General features: G+C 34.7%; 1 long non-coding RNA gene across 1 annotated transcript; it reads right to left on the bottom strand.

Annotated features, from left to right (window-relative positions):
- Positions 1-208: 208 nt before the first annotated feature.
- Positions 209-20,416, bottom strand: LOC122142822. The gene is made up of 4 exons (XR_006158809.1): positions 20,026-20,416; positions 19,722-19,819; positions 1,989-2,078; positions 209-949 (listed from the first exon to the last, which is right to left on the bottom strand). It is a non-coding gene; the product is annotated as an uncharacterized LOC122142822 (long non-coding RNA).
- Positions 20,417-21,544: the final 1,128 nt, after the last annotated feature.

The raw sequence follows: 21,544 nt of genomic DNA, 5'->3' as shown, positions 1-21,544 counted from the left end.
ATTTTAATACAAATGTAACTTTAAAATTGTGTCTGGTTTTCAAAACAAACATGTTATTTTCTCTTCATTTGATCACATGTAAGTGTGAGCAGCTCTTGTTAAGCTGAGGATACTCCTCTTCTCCACTAAGTAACAGAGACATTAAATTCATAATCCATATTGTTAGAATTTTTAAATTATTATTTATTCATTTATTACTAACAGAGGGTACACTCTAAAAAAGGTTGTTTATTACTGATTTTCTGGAGTTCAGCTAACTACACAGACTGTCAACACTCAACAGGTAAATGATTTCTTTCTTAAAGGCAGGGTAAGTGATTTCTGGTAACCATGCAATGTTGCCATTTGAAATCACCAAACCAAACACGCCCCTGCCCCAAAAGCTTCTCGCCCCTATTTGATAGCTCCGCCCCACACATACGCAACCCAGGCAACGATTAGTTCTGTGAAACAAAGCAAAACCAATGTTACATAATGTCTACACCCGATGTGAGTGGCGTGGCAAAATACTATAACTTGTTATAATCAGTGATGCTGTCTACAGTACACCATAGATATACAGGTGCATCTCAATAAATTAGAATGTCGTGGAAAAGTTCATTTATTTCAGTAATTCATCTCAAATTGTGAAACTGAAACTGTCAGACTGAAGTTGTCTACTGAGGTTGGCCGCACCAGTTGCCAATGTGTTTTTTTTCTGTCCCAAGTTAAGCATCACACAGTAAGAGTTTTTCATGGTATTAGGGTAATCCAAATGTAGCAGTAATCCAAATGTAGCATATGACAGTCTGGAAAGGTTGAGGTAGATCCTGGAGATTGATCTTTGCAGTACTACTCTGAACAATGATGGCAGAAGACACAGGGCCAAGGCAAAGAAGATCTGGGTAAGTACATCTTCAATGATGGTCAACAACCCAACAGATACTAGTGAGAAAGCATCAACATACACCTGTATAACAACAAATAAAAACAATATTAGTTGGGAAATGTGGATACGTTTTTAGTGTTATCTGTCCTGTCTACACTGCCATGCCATTGGGTTAGTTCAATCAAACTTGAAATTTATGTCGTCATTTACTCACCCATGACTTTTTATTTTAAGAAAACAAAGAAAAACATTTTCAATGAAATCTGAGAAATTTCTGTTCTTTAACTGAATGTCTATTCACCCAAAACTTTAGACAGTTGATCATATAAAGCGATCATGTCTCTTCAGAAGACTTGAGCCGCTTTTCTACTGTCGGGCCAAACTATTCTCATTGCTTAACCGTTCTATTCTGTGTCAATCCGGCCCAAGTTGATACAGATATTTTTCATTTTTCACTGTTGGGCTGTTAACAGCTCTTTGGCATGCATCACAAATGTTGTTGCCTTAGTAATGCAAGAGTTAAGATATGGTGCCAGGTGTAAATAGCGCCCATGTTATGAAAGATGAAATATTTCTTTTAATTTTACTATTATCTTTTTTACTTCGCTCAAATAGCACACTTGACTAGCTACAGAGAAACTGGTGGCTAGGCAAAAGACAAATGACCAATCTTGAGCAGGGACGTCACTACAAGCTTCTACACCATGGTTCAGCGTGTTTGGTTGAGAATTACGGATCAAGAATGGTTTATAATCACAATACACCTAACTAAGTTCAAGTGGAAATATAACTGAAACTGCTACTTACAATTCATAGAACCGTTTGGCCCAAAAGTAGATTAAATGGCCCCATTCATGGAGCATGGATTTTATTTTATGGTTTCTTTAGGAACGTTTTGAAGTGTCTGGAGTTTTGCTTTAAATATCTTCATGCGGGTCATGAAAATGAACACTTTTTATGGGATAAAATTACATGGAGATTAAATGGCAATTTTCTTTTTGGGTAAACTAGATATATAATCAACATTAATCTTTATACAAGTATCTCAGTAATATACCAGCAAATACAAAGGACATTTTTTATCACAATTATGTGCTTGTTTTAAGGTGTAATAACTTACAAAGCAGGTTAGTTGTAGAAGTAAATAGGGTCATCACAAAGCAAAACAAGTATGCCTCAAATGGGTGTGAAATTCTGTCAAATATGGGTTCTAGAAGTAAAAAAAAAAAAAAAAACAGAAAAGAAATACAGTGGTTACTGGTATACTACTATTTGAAATGATCTGCAATTGTAAATAAAGTATAGCACACTGAGGCCTATGTTGATAAGACCAGTGTTCAAAGAAGCCAGTTGCCACAAACACTTGTCCTAAATATGAAAATTCTTCAGTTTAAGGAAAATTCCACTATTATTGTGGCTTGTACATTAAATACACATTTGTTCATTGATATTTGCATGCTTTACCAGAAAGGAAGAAAATATATGCATTTCTATCTATCTTTCTATCTTTCTATCTATCTATCTATCTAAATATATATATATATATATATATATATATATATATATATATATATATATATATATATCAGTGGGAAGTGGGTAAATAATGAAATTATGGTAGGACTCCCAGCTTGTCCCTGATAGGTGGAAGTGTTGTTACAACTCTCCATGTTACAACCATACCTGGTCTCCACTAAATGTCATTTACCTGTGCCCTTCAGCAGAAATATAAAGATATTGTATTTGAAATTGAAGTTATCAAACACTAAATTCTAAATTAAATATAGATGAATCCTAACGCTATATATATAAAAGTTACTGATTTTTCTTTTTTTTTCTTTTGTTCTTTGAGGAACAGACATCACAGCAGCTGGTTAGTAGGTTGTTCTGGCTGCTATTCCTTAGATCTGACGCATCGTATTTTCTCTCAACTCTCTTTACCTTTTCTGACCCACTTCAGGTCTCTTCCCTCTGGAGTCGATTAACGCGTATACGCGTTTTGGGGTATTTTCTCCTGATAACCCCGAAAAGAACTTAAATTACACTTTCAGTTTTGATCGTACAGATAAGAGCAATACATCAATCGAATCTGTAAAGGGTCTACTTTTTTTTTGTATACAGACATAAATAACAACAAAACTTTGTGCACTTATAAAATAAAGATAACAAACCAGGAGTGCTGTCTGCAGCCTTTGTCTGCGCTGATCTTCAGTTACAAACGCGTCATTAAAATGAACTGTAACTCAGTGAATAGTACTCAACACAGAGACATGAGAGAGATATCTATAGAAAGCCTGACATGTGTACTTTTAAACTAAACAATTGCTGCCGAAAACAAATATTCTGTGAAAAAGTAATCCATATGAAAACAACGCGATGTCCGTTTTTCACGTCTCCCTTCATTATCTTCTAATGCGACCACGCGCCGAGCGTGCTATTCAAATTATAATGTTTCACTAAAGCGCGCAGCTTGAATACGCCCACACAACAGAAGACAACGCAGCGAGACTGTTCTTCAAGTTTTTTTTATTTTACTGTTTGCTTCGCGATGAGAGGAATAAGACATAATTCACCCCAAAAAAGATGTCATGTGGTTGAGGATTAGAGATTTGGATTTCCTCAGAAAAAAAGAATGAAGCACTTTATTCAGCAGAGATCATAAACATGAGTAAGTCTCTTTTTATTTATTTATATACTTGTACTAGTTTTCACATAACGTGTAAACATTTTACTAGTTAGACTTTTTCCAAAGACTTTTTCCAAACTATAATTCCTGACTAAATGTACAATCAAGTGAAATATTATGAAGTTTCAATAACAATATACACTACTACACCATTCAAAAGCTTGATGTAAATAATATAAATGTACCAATAAATGTAACTGTAACAAATATAACAAACAATGCTATTCTTTCAATTTATCCCCCCTAAAAAACCTGAAAAAAATATTCTCAGCTCTTCAACACTAATAATAATAATAATGATAATAATAACAACAATAAATGTTTTTTGTGTGTGTAGAAAATAAGATTGTTAAAAGGATTTCTGAAGGATTGTGTGACTGGAGTAATGATGCAAAAAATTCAGTTTAAAAGTCAGCTTTGATTGTTCCTAATAAACTGTTTAACTGCACTAACAAGTGAGTATTAAATTATGTTGTGGGATAATTAAATATATTCTAAATAAACTACAAACATAAAATTATATACATTTATTTTGTCCTCACATTCTTTCTTGTAACTCATCCCTCTCAGTGACACAGCTGACTGAATGGCTCATTATGCAGCTCATTATGCAGGTCTTTGTCTTCTCAGGTGTGAATTCATGATAGTTGACGCCTACTCGCATATGACTTTTACCAACAAAAAGTGTCTTAGAAAATATAAATCAATATATTGTTTTCTGTAAGTGAGTAAACAAGATGATTTTCACAACATTTAGAAAAAAAATTCTAGGCTACAAGCTCCAGTTCTCAAAATTCCTGGGAACCAATTTTCTGTGTGTGTTTTATTGCCTTATTCAAGTGATTTAACATTTTTAGTTTTTCACTAACCACGCATAACATTTTTTTTCTCAAAAACACAATCATGTACATACATGCTGCTCACATATTATTATAGCCTAGTTTGTGCTGATTACAGTGAGATTAGACTTTAGCCTAGATATTTATAAGAAACTGAAAAAAGCACAAATGTCAGGGCATGACAAAAATTCTCCAGGCCCCAAAAATACCCTTAGACTCCAGAGGGTTAAAGTCTCTACTAATTGAATTGAGTTGAATCGGGTGTGTTAGATGAGGGAGACAGTGCTAGGATGCTCCAGGACATGTTCACATAATCGCTTGTAAATTCATGACTTAACTGACCACGACATGTATGCACGTAGTTTCATTAATGAATTCGTGCCTTTGAAGAGCACAAGCACAAGCTACGCGCACAGTACAGTTTTCGCGCACGTAGTTTTATTTCGCGCTTTGATATAAACTTCTGTGAGGTGATTGACTGGCTTCTTTGGCACATTTTAGGGGGAAAACAAATAAAAACTTTGCAAGGTGAATGGTTTAGTCTATATGGGAGACCACAGCAAATATATATATATATATATATATATATATATATATATATATATATATATATATATATATATATATATATATATATATATATATAATATATATATTAATATTTTCCACAATAACAAAAGAAAGAATCCACACTCACGATCATTTAAATAAGAGAGATTATACATAAATGTACTTCTTGGATTATTTTAAAAAATTATAATAAAAACAAATAAAATCAAATTTACAGATCGCGTGCAAAGCCCGCGAATGTGGCAGTGGGTATATAAGCTGGGGTCTACGCACTCGCTCAGTGCGCGCACAGCCCGGCTTCGTTCTGTTTGTCATCGCTTGACAGAGTTTTCCTGAGGTAAGTTAAAGTAGTTTTTAAAAACAATTTTCATTTAAATTACTTTGAAACGTATAACTCTAATACAAATATCAAATATGATTACAATATTAAGAAAACACTTAAAAATAATACAATCTAACGTTACTATAAAGGAGAAACGTCTGAGGGAGTTCGTTTATTCTCAGGGTGGGAATTTTTTAACCATAAAAATATAAATAACAGCCACTTTCGGGTATAAAACCCACTAAATTGTCATAAAACCTGTATTGTTCACACAAACAATGGATTTTACTACTATTTACACTTCAGCCCTATCAATTTCCGTTAATGCCGTTATTTGCGTGACGTCATTTGCGCTAATGGAGAATATCTGCTCAGATTGAGAAAAACCTATTCGTTTTCAGATTCATGTCGATCAACGTAACGTAGGCTAGTTAAAGTTAATTTTACAGTCCGTCAATTAATAATCGGCAGACTGTAAATTATTATTGACAATAATTTCACCCTGGCTGAAACTGGCCCGTTGTCACTGATTTAACTGCGCTCGCGCTCTCTCTCACTCAAAAACGCGAGAGCTCCGTCTCTGCTACACGCGCTGAAAGAGAGGGTTCGGGAGACATAAAAGACTGATGGGATGAGAGCTTTTTATAAAATCGGCTACCAATAATAATAATAATAATAATAATAACAATAACAATAATAATTAATTTTAAAAACGAAAATGTACAATAAAAGTAAAACATTTAGGCCAGTGAATACACACCAAAAAATTATAAAAGTAATTTATAATTTTAGAAGTTAAAAGTAACTTCAACTAATATAATAAGCCTAATTATTTTCAATAGAAATATACATTTTACTGTGACTTAATACAACTTTTTTTTTTTTTTTTTTTTTTTTGTTTGGAAGGTTTCATTAAAGTACTTGTCTCTATTATTCTTATTTTTGGTGCATTTTCAGAAGTTATGTAATATATGGTCATATTCATAAACTCACAGCCTTTGATAACTTTTGGTTTATACAATGAAAAAAAAAAAAAAAAAAACTATATATATATATATATATATATATATATATATATATATATATATATATATATTTTTTTTTTTTTTTTTTTTTTTTTCTTGTGTGTGTTAACTGACAACTGTTGTAAGTGATAAATAGTAATCCTGAATCTCTAATTTGACATGCTCATAACTGATCTAATTATAAATGAAAAATCAATACATATCAATTAGTACAGCATGCAATGTTTGAGTACTGTTTTACTTTTTCTTCCCTCCGTTTCTGTGTCAGCATCAGCATAACCGACCCCAATGGCTCTTTTCAGAGCCAAATAACAGAGCATCTTTGGCTTTGTAAGTACACTTTTGGACTGAATGTCAGACACTTCCCAAGTATTTGCATTTAGATCAGTCACAGCTACATCATGCAGCAAGTTACAGTCATCAGGACTGACTTAAAATAGAAATTAAAGGGATTACAGTCTTTGAAAAAAGTTTTTGTACAGTAAGATTTTTAATACTTTTAAAAACATTACTATCAATTCAGTTGTACGGTTTAATATTTTTAACTATTTTGTAGAAAATGTATTTTAAATGTCTTTATTATGATTATTTGATGAAAAGAAAAGTTAGAAAAATGTTTTTTTTAGAGAGTAGCATGAAGTGCAGGATGTGCTTTATGTTATGAGTTAAGTACAATATTCTTAAAAAAAAAAGTCAATGTTGTGCTCAAATTCTGTCTTGACACACACCCTAGTCCCCGACTGAGTTCTTTTATGGCATATTGTTTTTTCAATTGTCTAATATACATAATTTTTTCAAAATACTCATCTTAACAGTTAACACTGGAAGGAAACAGAAAAATCAAGAAAAGACAGAATCACTTACTCTCCTAAGAAATATCTATGTTGTTTATGAAATTAAATTTCTTGTATAGTAAGATATAAATTTCACCCCCCAACCCCAATGACAAACAAATTTACTTTTTATTTGTACAGCAATATTTGAACTACATTTGATTCTGTTTTGTGTGTGTGTGTGTGTTAACAGCATCTGCATAAACAGCTTTTAAGAGTCATCAAAGACTACGGCATCTTTACTGTTGCCATGTAAGTGTTTTTTTTTTTTTTTTCAGTTATTTATATATTTCATTGAATGCTCTGATGCAGTAAGTTATAAGTAACATCTTAAGTACATTAAAGCAATTGTTATTTTATGTGAAATTGTAATTGATTAATAATATCAGTATCTAGTCTGTCTTCATGTATAATAACATTTCTTGAGGGACATGTAACTGCATTATATTGTTATATTTCTTTCTTTCTTTTTTTTTTTTCCAGATTCTGCTTCCTCTTGTTTTTTTGCTTATACTGCTAAAAGAGTAAGTATTTTAAAATTTCACTTTCTATATTTTATAAGTAATGTAATACACAAACTTAGTGACATATTACAGAACAATCCAAAACTTTAGAATTCTCTTATCCAGTTTCAGTTAGGATGAAAATAGCAATTGTTTTTACCATTTTGGTCAAATATTGCGCTGCAAACATTGTTAACAATTTTAAATAGTCAGTGCTGGCAAATGACCTTGGTATAAGCAGAATACTCAGGATTGCATTATTTTTTCTAATAATTTAAAGGCCCGGAGTCAATTATTCTGCTTATACTACGGTAACCACACTTCAAGACATCGTTTAGATGATATATTTAAAGGGATTCGTCCGTTTTTTTAACTTAAATCGCTATTGTGAGTAGGAATATTTCTTCCATATCTCATCAAATCACTCTAATGCAAATACAAAAACATAAACATAAAGCTGGTAATGGAGGCTTGAGCCATTGATAGCATTCTAATGCAGTTATTAATGAAGTTATTAGAAAGAGAGCGAGAGAGACAGAGACAACGAGAAAGAGAGAGCTTGTGTGAATTAGGCTACCTCTGTGCATCTCTAAACAGCGCTGTTATTACCTCGCTAATGAGAAATGCCACCCCCAATCATGTCCGCCGAAACTTCACCACACAGTAATTTCCGTTATTACAGCTTTACCATGTGAAGTGATATGGAACTGTAATGCGGTCAGGAGAGCTGCCCGGAACTACGTTCGCCGTGCGTTTCCCAGAAAATAATTGCACACATCAGAACGTTCATCAGCCAATCAGATTCAAGCATTCAACGGCCCCGTAGTATAATATATTTTAATGCACAGTTGCCAGGGACTACAGCCTAAATTTAAAATAGGAAAACAAAAGCATCCAACCTTGAAAATCCTAAAGCTTGGCTTTACATTAGGATAACCCTACTGGTGTCATAACATATTTGAAAGCCAACGTAACAAATCCAATATAATAGACCAACCTAAGATGAAATCTTTGTTGTTGTTTTTTTCTTCCTCCCAATTTCTGAACTGAACTTTAAACTTCAAATATTTGCTACAGGCTTGCCACGATATAATACCTGTTATATTGGTTATCAGGGACAATACCAGCAGAGATGGGGATTCAAATATGTTCAAGTCAAAACCAAGTCCTTACCATCAAATCTTGATTCAACTCTCAAGTCACAATGCACACAAATGTTGGTTCCTGCTAAGGATCAAGTCAAGTTATCACAATACAGTACCAAGTTATAAAACGTGGCCACAAGACCTGGGTTTATGACACTTCTGAGTTTATGTTACATTATACCCATATTATATCTTATATGCTTACAGTCTTGAACATAAATGTTTGTTACATTATTCATACACTAGTAAATAAGAGTCTTTATAGAAATAAAACAATGCTTTTTATGTATAGTGGCAATCAAGGTTGTTCCTTCATTTTAAATGGACAGCAATATGCAACTTGACAAATGTTTTCCAGTTTGGGGTATATAAATGGTAAACATTTAAAGAGCTATAAATGTTTCACAACTTTCTCTGTAAACTAGTTATATAAACTGTATTGTCAGTGCACTAAAAATTATCTTTTGCATTTGCTCTTTAAAGTTATGGAGGCTTGTAGGAAAATATTACTTAGATTTCTTATCCTGTGCTCTCTCTAGTGAAAAAAAAAATAGCAATGTAGCCTTCATCTCTTAGTTACAATTGCTGATAGTTATTGTTTTTAGACCTCTGAAATGAATGAAACTAATCATGTTTTATTCAAATTGACTTGTTCTCCACTTTGAGACATTCAACAGCATTGTAATGTGAGTTCTGTTAACCTTCATTGATAATTGCATTGCAATATCAAGGGAAATAAACCCGGCATGCTTTTTAGTATAATCGTGCAGAGACTTGTAGAACACAAATAAACCATATGTCACAATTGTGTGTTTGTCTTGTTAATTTATTAGTTGAGTTTCTAGAAGCTACAAAGAGATGCAAACTCATTATGGGTGGAAAACTAGTCACAGATATAACATCCCCAACAAGCCCCTGATAAAGGTGAAAAGGTGAAGGTGAAGTGACATACAGCCAAGTATGGTGATCCATGCTCAGAATTCGTGCTCTGCATTTAACCCATCCAAAGTGCACATACACAGCAGTGAACACACACACACCGTGAACACACACCCGGAGCAGTGGGCAGCCATTTATGCTGCGGCGCCCGGGGAGCAGTCGGGGGTTCGGTGCCTTGCTCAAGGTGACCTCAGTCATGGCATTGCCGGCCTGAGACTCAAACCCACTACATTAGGGTTAGGAGTCAAACTCTCTAACCACTACTGCTATTGTAGGTTTCTTACTCTGTACAATACTTAATGCATCAAAATGTCAATTTTCAGTTTCAGAGCCAAATTACAGAGGGGTTAAAATGACTTCAAAAAGATTTTTACACAAAGATTGGTAGGTCTATTAGTAAAATATGTATTCACCAATCTTTTTTGCATTATATGCCAAGGGTGACAGTCATGTCTTCCCCGTAAGTATGCCTGTAACTACAATAGAATTTTAACACAATAATAATATGCTTTTATATTTTAGCTCTTAACATACTTTTCTTTTGACATCTACAGGCATCTAAGGCCCTTTATGATTAATTTCCAGAGATATAGGGATTTAAGTGCTATCGTGTCCCTGTTGCATCTACCAACCAAGAAAATGTGAAAAAGATTAACGCAGTAATTTTGTTTTGGTAATTTTTGTCACTGTACAACAATAATTAGGCCTACCGTTTCTGCATTCTTGCAAGGGGTTGGTGTAGACTTTAATAAAACACAATCTAAAAGGTAGAAAATTAAATTCATTGTCAGTTTCCGGTCGGATACGTATCCCTTCTAGCCACAACCGGAAAAACCCATGACTAGTTTGCTGTAAGCAAACACCTCTGATTAGCCTTTGCTTTCAACAGATGCTTGTGATTGGGTACAATTCTCAACAGTGGTGGACGAAGTACACAAAATCAGTACTTGAGTAAAAGTACAGAAATGTATAATAAAATATTACTCCAGTAAAAGTGAAAGTACTCCTTTTCAATTTTACTCGAGTGTAAGTACAAAAGTACTCTATTATTTATGTACTTAAGTATAAAAAGTACTGATAGATTTATTTAGCAACTTTATATAGGCTACTTCATTTAATTTTATATTAGCACATATTTTTTATAATCCTATACTGCTCAAAATGCCTGGGTATCACCAGGAAGAAAAAAGTGTTTTAAAGTTTGTTGTTTTCCAGAACATCACAGTTATATATGACATGAGAATAAGGCCTAAAGTTAGGAAGAACATTTTAAGGAAAATATAATTATATTTTCATAATGATTTGTTTCTTCTCAAACCTTGTCTGTGGTGTAAAAACACCCCTGGCCAAATGCCCCCAGAGGGCATCACTTCCCACTTTGATAATTACTGTACACTGTAAAACCCGACAAGTAACTTAACTCAAACCGTTTGAGTAAACAGATATCCTTAAAATCCTGACAAGTTATGTTAACTCAAACCATTTGAGGAAACCGATTGCCTTAAACCATTTAAGTTTTAAAACTAACAGTTATAAATACTCTGAACTTAATTCAGTTGAGTTCAGAAAAGGAAGATATATACGTTGCAATTAAGTAATTAAGTTATTAACTGAGTGATCATTGTGAATTAGTGATGAACATCTGCAGTTAACAAACAGAATCGCTGAAGAAAAGAGAAACACAAGAACTACAACTGACTTCAGACACAGCCTTAGATGAAATCAACTGAAATAAAATACATTAAATCTCTCAAGATCTGATAAAACAACGCCACAAACAGCATCACCAGCTCCACTTATTAATAACCAGACTGACTTTATTTCTGTCAGACGTCTACAGAAGATCTTCTTGAGAATTAACTAAGGTTTAGATGTTGATTTATTGTTTCATTTGAAGTAACCATGTTAGAGATCAGTGTTTGCTTTAGTTGGGCTCTTTACCCTTGACTTCTGGCTTAGTTTATTTTTTCTCTGGTTGTTGTAACCATGTGTTTTTGAAACATGTCTGTTGTAACTCAAAAACCCAAAGAAAATATTATCCGGTATTGGTTGTTACACAGCGTATTGGTGATGACAATCATCAATTATGGAGCTGTTCAGAGTCCTAAATGTGATTAAATAGGTGTTGTATAGTTTTGATGATTACAATAAGAACCATTCAGATAACCAGTGGATGTGTCCTAATCAGTTAATAGAAAAAGCTTTCCAAACACTTTGTGCACATATATTTTTCCTCTATGGCAGCCATTAGTCACACACAGACATCAATAATCAGAATATGAACCTCAACAATGGTGACGAAAAAAAAAAAAACACATGCTGCAATGAATGCTGGGTACTATTGTAGTACAAAACTTATCCATGGCTCCCAACATGGTCTGCTAGCAATTTTTTTTTTTTTTTTTTTATGGTCACCATTGTTGAGGTTCATATGCTGATTATTGATGTCTGTGTGTGACTAAGTGACACCACAGAAAACAAAACTGTTCAGAAAGTCATTTATATTAACTGATTATCACAGAACAACTGGTTTTTAGAATCACTTTTACTATAATCAATCCAATTAATTACACAACACCTATTTCATCAGAAATTAGACTCTGAACAGTTCAATAATTGATGATTATACAGTATAACCAACCAACACCTAGGTACAGGATAAGTAAAAAATGTCAGTCTGAAGGCACTGTTGCTTTGGATAAAAGCAGTTTCTAAATGTGTGCATGCATGCGCATATGTATAAAAGACCTGATGATATTTCTTCTGGGCTTTTGAGTTACAACAAATATGTTTTAGAAACATATGGTTACAACAGCCAGAAAAAAAACTAAGACAGAACTCAAGGGTCAAGAGCCCAACTAAAGCAAACACTGATCTCTAACATGGTTACTTCAAATGAAACAATAAACATCTAAACCTTAGTTAATTCTCAAGAAGATCTTCTGTAGACGTCTGACAGAAATAAAGTCAGTCTGGTTACTAATAAGTGGAGCTGGAGATTCTGTTTGTTAACAGCAGCTGTTCATCACTAATGCTCAATCAGCACTTAGTTAAACACTTAATTACTTAATTGCAAAGTTTTAAAACTTACATGGTTTAACTCAAGGCAATCTGTTTACTCAAACGGTTTGAGTTAAGTTACTTGTCGGGTTTTACAGTGCACTAACCATGTTCTAAACATCACATCCTTTCTTTTTCTTACAGGGGAAGGCAAGTTCCATCCCACAAAACACCAGCACTAAACAGATCATCTCAAACACTGAAAAAAACCCACATCTAACCCTTTGAGAATTCGTTTCTAACCCGTTGTGAATTCAGTTCACTAGAGACTCGCACTAAACGGATCATTTGAATCAGTGAGTTGTCCACATAAGAACAGCTGCAATCGGAACATTATAATTCGTGAATGAATCGTTTGGTGCGATTCGCGAACCGATTTAAAAGTACTAGTGAACTATTTATTTATTTACTTAATCACACACCGCTTCTGTGTGTCGGAGCACGTGATATATTATAGACAGGGTCAATTTTCACAAAATCAGAACCCCGAAGGCATTTTGTGATTATTTATATTGTACAACATTTCTAGGGGTATTAAGGGGTGCTGAATCAAAATCTGCTGTATATGAAGCTCAAAAATGTCCCAAAATGCCTCAAAATTAAGAAATTCAAAATTCGAGACCATGCACGAATATACAAACCCACCAATTTCAAAAACTCACCGGATCTGCACGAATCACACAAAATGTTTTCAAATTGGTTTCGAAAAGTGACAAATTTGGATCCCAGGCTACTGTTAAATTTGTCCATGTAAATGTATTCCTGTAAACGTCATAAAACGTCTATAATGTTCAGTTTGTACTTTACGTAAGAGGGCGCCCTCTGGCTACGAGTATGAATGAAACATAAATACGAATGCTGCATGTCCACTGATATTGTCCATATGAAAGTTTGCCTTCCGCGGCAGGCTACCTTGCACAGCACCACCTAACGTCTGACTACCGTTAAGATAAAACCGGTATTTTAATACAATATCGTGGCAAGTCAAATTTGCATTGTCTACACTCTGCTAAAATAAAAACATACAATAGAAACCAACACAGAAATGCTATGGCTTCCACTACAAATATCATTATAAACATTACAAAACATCAACTATTAACCATTAAAACCAATAGGCTACAAAATGGTTTCCTGACAAATTACCAGTAGAGACCAAAAGGGATCATTACAATTTCCATTAAAAAGCAGTACAATTCCCATTATAACCAGTAAAACCATTACAAACTATGTGATGGTTTCTATTTTTTTTTCTTTTTTTTTTTCAGCAGGGACATTTACATAATATGTTAATGGCAAACATTTTATGTAGATGTTTGTGTTTCAATTCTTGTGGAAACATGGCACAATTTGGAGGTGTGAGTTCAGTTACCAAATGGAGGCGGGTCCGAAATATTCTTCAAGAGCTCCAAACTCCAAAAAACCATGACACTGAAACCCAAGTTGCCAGTCCCAAGAAATCTTTTTTGGCAAATTATGAAACATCACAGGATGAAGACATGACTTGTGATAACATCTCAGTATTTGAAAACAACACAGAAAACATTAAACTTGACAGTGACACTGACATTGACAGCAACATTGATGATGATGACAGAATCAGTGATTGTCTCAGCAGTTTCAGTGAAGAAGAAGACTTTTTCAGTGATGCACATGACACTGACAACTTTGAAGACTTGCCCGGTGAACTGCGCCAATGGGTGGTAGAGTCTGGTGTGACACAAAATGCAGCTGACAGCCTACTTAAAATTTTAAACAAACACATCCCCTTACTCCCAAAATGTTTACGCACTTTGATGAAAACATCACATTCATGTGAGGTGAAAAACAATTGATGGTGGGGAGTATGTGCATTTTGGCATACTGGAACATTTGCTTCAAAACAAAGAAAGTCTGCTGTCACAACCTGACACAATCAAATTGCAGGTGAATGTGGATGGACTACCATTATTCAAGAGTTCTCCAAAGCAACTTTGGCCAATTTTAGGGAAATTTTCCTTTTGAAAGGGATCCATTTGTTATAGGGGTCTTTTGTGGAAAACAGCAAACCACGTAATCCGAACCAATATCTTCAAGACTTCGTTCAGGAGGTTTCCAATCTTGAACAAGGTTTCAGTGTAGATGAGAGGGAGGTTCTCTTTGTCCCTGGACTGCTTTATCTGTGATGCTCCAGCACGATCATTTATAAAACAAACAAAGGGGCATGGAGGCTATAGTGGTTGTGATCGCTGCACACAGGAGGGATCCTATGTGGGACGAAAAATGACGTTTCCTGAAACACATGCCAGACTGAGAACAGACGAGTCATTTGCTGAACAGCGTGATGAAAATCATCACAGAGGTCACTCAATTCTGAGCATATTACATTTTGGAATGGTCACACAGTTTGTGCTTGACTATATGCATGTTGTTTGCCTTGGTGTCACAAGGAAGCTGCTGAATTTTTGGACCAAAGGTGACCTAAAATACAGACAGAGCTCCATTAAGATCAGTCCCATCTCCGAAAAACTGGTAGGAATGTCAAAGTACATACCTTGTGAGTTTGCACGAAAGCCAAGGTCACTCTCAGAATTAGATCGCTGGAAAGCTACGGAATTCAGACAGTTTCTTTTGTACACTGGTCCAGTAGTACTAAAAAGACATTCTCCCAACTCCACTCTACAATAACTTTCTTTCACTGTCAATCAGCATCTATCTGATGCTTTCTCCAACCCTGTGTGCCCATTACTGCGATTATGCAGATGACCTAATCAGATACTTCCTTGAACAGTTCGGGAACTTGTATGGCATTGAGGAAATGGTCTACAATTTGCACTCTCTGTGTCATCTAGCAGATGATGTGAGGAGGTTTGGTTCCTTAGATCGTGTGTCTGCATTTCCTTTTGAAAACTTCCTGGGCCACCTTAAAAGAAAGGTCAGAAAGCCTCAACATATTCTTCAGCAAATTGCACATGTTGTAGAGAGGCAGTCCACACAGTCCACACAGAAGAAATCCACTTTCCACACAGACAAACCCAAACTTGGTGGAAAGCATACAAGCGGACCAACAGTGCCAGACAATGCTTTAAGACTACAGTACAAGAGGGCCAGATTTCAAAATGCTGCAATAAAATGCAAGATGGGAGACAATTGTGTGATGATTAATGGACAACTTGGCTTGGTTGAGAATATCCTGTTTGACACCACCACAGAAGAGACTTTAATTCTGCTTAGACCGTTTCTAGATCTGGCCCCAATGTACACAGAGCCGATCAATTCTCCAGACATTGGCATATTCACAGCTTGTGAGCTTGCCGCAGAGGTCAAAACTTTACAAGCTTTCTGACATTGAGGCAAAATAATGTTTTGCTTCCACTTGGATTTGGATGGGCAGCAACCCCATTGCTGCATTGCATTAGAGCTTGTATTCAAACACAAGTGTATATTAGCCTGCCTGTTTTTGATCCTTTCTTCAGGAAAATTGCATGTGTCACATATAGTTCTGTTGCACTGAACATTGCACCTCAAGTGATTCTGTAAATAAATAAACAATAATTAACTATTAATTAAATGATTAAATTGACATAGTTGGATATAATGTATTTTGGAACATATAAATAAAACATTATTAAAATGAACTAATTCTTCTAATTATTGTATTAAAAATTTACACATCACTCAACTAAATCCTGACTTCATTCCCCTATACATACATAAATCTCAATGACTTGGCTTATTTACACAAGATGTCAAACTACACTGATATAAAAAGCAAGTTAGTATTTATCTAAAGTAATTCTACTTTGCATGTTTGTCATTTATAATGTACAATATTAAATAACTATTCCAATGTCTTATCTTTTCTTTAATACATAAGATGAACTCACCATTTTTTCCATGTCGTGGATTTCTTGGGACGGGGAGAGGTGGAAGTTGTAAGCAGTAGGTGGATGGCTGGAGAAAATGATTGCTATTGGCCTCCATATAAATTTCCCAGTTATATAAAAAGAGCACAGCTGCAACATGAGAACCCAGGAGCTGACTGGGAAAACATACAAAGTCCGCTCACTCTATAAAAACAAGTAAGCAATTTAGAAAATAATGCTTTACTTTTGAGGATCACCAAAGCATTAAATACATACATATACAGGTAGGTTACTGCTCTTTTCACTCAGATATCAGCATGATTGTTTGTCAATAAAAGCTAATTCAATCTAAAATTAAGCCAGATTTATATCTGTTGTTTATATAAGGTGTTTGCATTTTGTTAAAAGTTTTTATCTTTAGAATTAATCAACATACTGCTATTTACTGTGATTATTGATTATAGATATGTTGTGTAAACCTTTGTGATCATCTATTGAAGGTCTAACAAAATTAGGTAACAGCTTGCAATATTTAGTTTGACCTTGTGTATCAAAGAGTGCCTTAAGAATGTTTAATTTCTAAAACTGTGATGACGAATGTTCAGGTCTTCATATTTCACAGTCCTGAAACTTTGTGTATATTTCTTCTTCTGTAGCAGATTATGAGAAAGCCAGACAGAAGGCTAAAAGGGCTGAGACCTCCTCTTGTCTCAACTCTGAAAGTGACAGTATGCTGGGAAAGTTTAATCGGAAAAGGAAGTGAGTGTCTTTGTTGTTGTCGCATTGATTATATAACTTACACAGGTGAAATAAGTACCCAGGATAGGAATGTAGAGTGTGAACTATAACCTAACCTATAGGATTAAAGATATACTGACTACAAAATTCTTCTGCAAGATGCATGCAGTTTAATATATAAACTGCTAAAGTGTCAGAAGTTACACAGGGTACCTTTAAATAATAACCCCAGGCAAAGTTGTATTATAAAATGAATTAAAATTGTTCGTACATAAACTTTTTACAGTTCAAAGCATACACAAAATAAGGTATTTCATTATGGTGAAATTTTATTTGTAGCATTTCATTTCTTTTTATTTACACTAGACCCAACTCACGGTATCCTGATCAGGGTCACTCTTCTTCTTCTGAAGAAGACATAATAAAAAGACATAAGCATTACGATACCAATTCCACATATCCACCACCATCCCCATGTCCACAATCATCACAACCAGCCCCACCAGCTCAACTAGCCTCCACCAGCCCAACCAGCTCAACTAGCTCCACTGCCCAAGGCTCAACTAACTCCACCAGCCTCTGTATCAGAGTCAAAAAGGCAGCCAATTACACGTAAGCATGCTTACGTTACTTTTTTGAGATAAGACCCCCCCCCCCCCCCCCCACCTACACACAAATTGTCAAAATACAACAGTAAATGCTACTGTTATAGTATTAATATGTTGTTGCACACTTACTGTGTCAACAGCAACACAACGCTACATTATAAGTCAGATGGAATACTTCAAAGAAGAGGTTGCTGTTATAAAGCAACTCTTGCTTTCCCTGACTAAACAAACCTCTGGAGCTGCAGCCCTGCCAGAGGGTGTAGAGTTACCAATAACAAACATAGTGGACCTCCAAATTTTGGAAAACAAACTGAAGGAGGAGGCCTGCTACAATGCAATGGTACATCTGATTTTATTAAATACCAAACACTTCTTTTTGTATATTGCTTTTGACTAAGGATTCTAATAAATACATTTTTAAGTTTAATACTATTTCATTACAGTTTTAATACAGCTGTCTTGTGAATACATTAATGTATATCTTATTTTAGGCAAAAGTATCTGGCAACAATTGGAGGAACGAACTATTCCTCCAAAACACAAAAAGGAGTTCTACTCCGTATGCTGTCACCCCACTGGCTATGCAACTAACCTGGAAGGGCTCTGGCCAAAAGTTGGCCTTTTGGAAATCTGCTGATCTGTAAAGCAATCATAGGTATACTATGCCATTATAAGGAAAAAAAAAAGAAAAGGAAATAGGAGGACCAATTTCACTATTAACCTGCATGCATATTATGAAACATACGGGCTGTTTATTAGCACTTATGAAGCACATATTCTGCATGACCATATTCTCAACCCCTAATCCTACCCAATACCTAAACTTAACAACTACATAATAGACTATAAATAATCAGCAAATTAGGAGTTTATTGATACAAAAGTTGTAGTCAATGGTTTGTTAATAGCGAGAATTGAACCTTAAGAGCGACCTGGAAAAATATATTGGCATTATGTAAATGAACAAAGTTTAATAAGCTCAGGGGGCGTTTTTTGGTTCGCTATTTTCGCCTATATTTGACATACTCAGATTCAAATGTTTACCCTACACACATACAAAAAATTAAAAAATGGTTTCATTGTAAAGAAAACACTTTGAACTACAAAATGAGTGTAATTCTTTATAAATAACATTATATATTTCAAATATTACAATAAATACACACACACACAAAAACATAGGCACTTTTTGATTTTTTGAAAAAAACTTTTTTTTGAAAGTCTGTAATTCAGGTTCTATTAGGTCCAGCTCTTTGCAATTTACTTTGTTTGATGCCACTAGATGCCAAAATGTACCAGAAAAAAAGAATCTTTCAAATAACAGCTTCTAAACATGAGTTAATGCATTATAAGTGAAGCAAGTAAAAATTTTATATATTTTGCATCTAAATGTGTTATTATGAGTTTCCTTTGCAAAAACGGTATTTATAAAACACATTACCCCCCAGAATCCTATTTTACTAAGTGCCATAAGCCCTTTTTTATTAATTATTGATTGAATTATGTTTCATTTTATGTTTTTCTAAAGTAGTAATATACAAAATGGCATAAACGAATTGGACCAAATTTCACAATTTTCGTTTTCTACAATCAGTTGTATTCTTTCAGGATACAGAAGACTGCATTCATTATAAAAAATATCTGGTCTATCACAATCTAAAATAGAATCCACATCCTCCAGTTTTATATAATTTCATTTATGTGTATTCTGTATTGGTATACTGATTCAGTGCATCTCACCTGGGCATCCCTGTATCCAGCAGCCTCTCCCTTCCTACATCATTGCCTCCCTGAACCAGAGCTGCAGGCTAATCAGCTAGCCGCAGCTGCTATATGGCCTTCAGAGCGTGAAACAAACAAATATATGTTCATCCACACAGCACTGTAATAATCCATGCATAATTACTGTATATTTACTGAAATGCAGCATTTACTGCACTTTTCTGTCAATAAACAGTTTATCAGATTATGAGATGTACTTCCACGTTTCAAAATAAAGATTCAAAGATAAAAAAACGTAGCAAACACGCTCGTTAAGCCTCACCAGACGCGCGTTCATTCGTCTCCACGGCGCCACTGAACGTTCTTCATCATCCATAACTTGTAATATGATTATTATAGATTGATATTCTCCGAGCCGCAAATGCGATAGCCTTTCCTCGAGCGATCCTCGCATTCAAAATAGCCCAAAACTACAACTCCCAAACAACAGCTGCTTGCAGAGCTATCCCGGATCCTGTCTGTTCCCGCTGTTGATGCACAGGTGTCAAATTCCACAGCTCTCGATGGCCCGCTGAGTTAGAGTGGCATGTAATCTGACCAACAGCAGTCCACAACCGAGCACAGATCTGTATAACATAACAACTTCTGGCTGAGAGCGCATTTGATATGGAGAGCTCATCTTTGACAGAAAAGTGCGTCTATTTCTTTCTGATGCGCATCTGGACAAAATGCTATATATGTCACGCAGAAATGCGAAAATAGTCTTGTTTGAAAGAAGAGATCCAAATCTAAAAGATAATATAGAGTATATAGATATTGGTGGCTGACTGAAGCAGTGCTACGAGTATGAATGAAAATTTGCTCAGAGGTGAGAAATTTTACATCACGATTCTATTGAAGATCATTCGATCTGTGATTGTCACACAATGAAATATGAAATGAAATTCCTGAGAATGAGAGATTTCTTGTGATATATGGACTTGACTGTTTTGTGAAAAATATATAAAATACACATTCTTCAGAAAAAATTATTCGCAATTGTTAGGCAAATTCGTGTGTGAGACGAATACATTTCTAAAAATTAATTCACTGCTTTATGAAAAACTAAAACCCAAAAAATCTTTGTACAGAAGACACTCCAAGCTTTCAAATGAACCAATATTTAACACGATTTTGGCAGAGTTTAAGAGCCAGAGCGACAGAGGACCGAAGTTTAACACGAAAGTTATTTTGCCTATGTCACAATATGACATAAATCGGCCTGTGCACCTGGAACAATCCTTAAACTCAAACTAATCTGAGGTTCCCCCAATCAAAAATGCAAGTTTAATTTCTTAGTGCCTCAAAAAGATTTCAGAACACTGGGAAACTTTCTCAGGCTGAAATGTCTAAAAAGACCTTGAAGAACCTTTATTTAGTTTTTAACATTTGTTTTTAAGCCAGTTGTTTTCTTTCTTACTTAGATGCTGTGACAAAATGCAGCCGAGCCACAGCAAAGTGAGGCAGAAGGCTGCATCAAAACTTGGCTCGAAATGCCAGGGACAGGGATGGGGGACGGCAAGGACGGGCCAGAAATGCACTGGGAAAAACGCATGGGTGCCCCTGAGGGGAATTATTTTTAATTTGCTATTTGTTTTATGTGTTCTGTGGTTCTTGGGTTTTTTGTTTTTAATTGATTTTTATTGGTGTTCCAAAATAAATTTCTGTATTATTATTAATATTATTAATTGCTCTAAATAAATTATTTGAATAAAATGGCCTTCAGTTTATCACTGCTCCTTTTAACAAATGCAATTGTTCTGCATATGGATTAATAGTAATTTTGTGGTATTCTGCATGTA

The sequence above is a fragment of the Cyprinus carpio genome, unplaced genomic scaffold (assembly GCF_018340385.1).
Source record: "Cyprinus carpio isolate SPL01 unplaced genomic scaffold, ASM1834038v1 S000000170, whole genome shotgun sequence".
Lineage (NCBI taxonomy): Eukaryota > Metazoa > Chordata > Actinopteri > Cypriniformes > Cyprinidae > Cyprinus > Cyprinus carpio.
The sequence above is the reverse complement of the archived record's forward strand: the minus strand, read 5'-3'. Positions and strand labels throughout refer to the sequence as shown.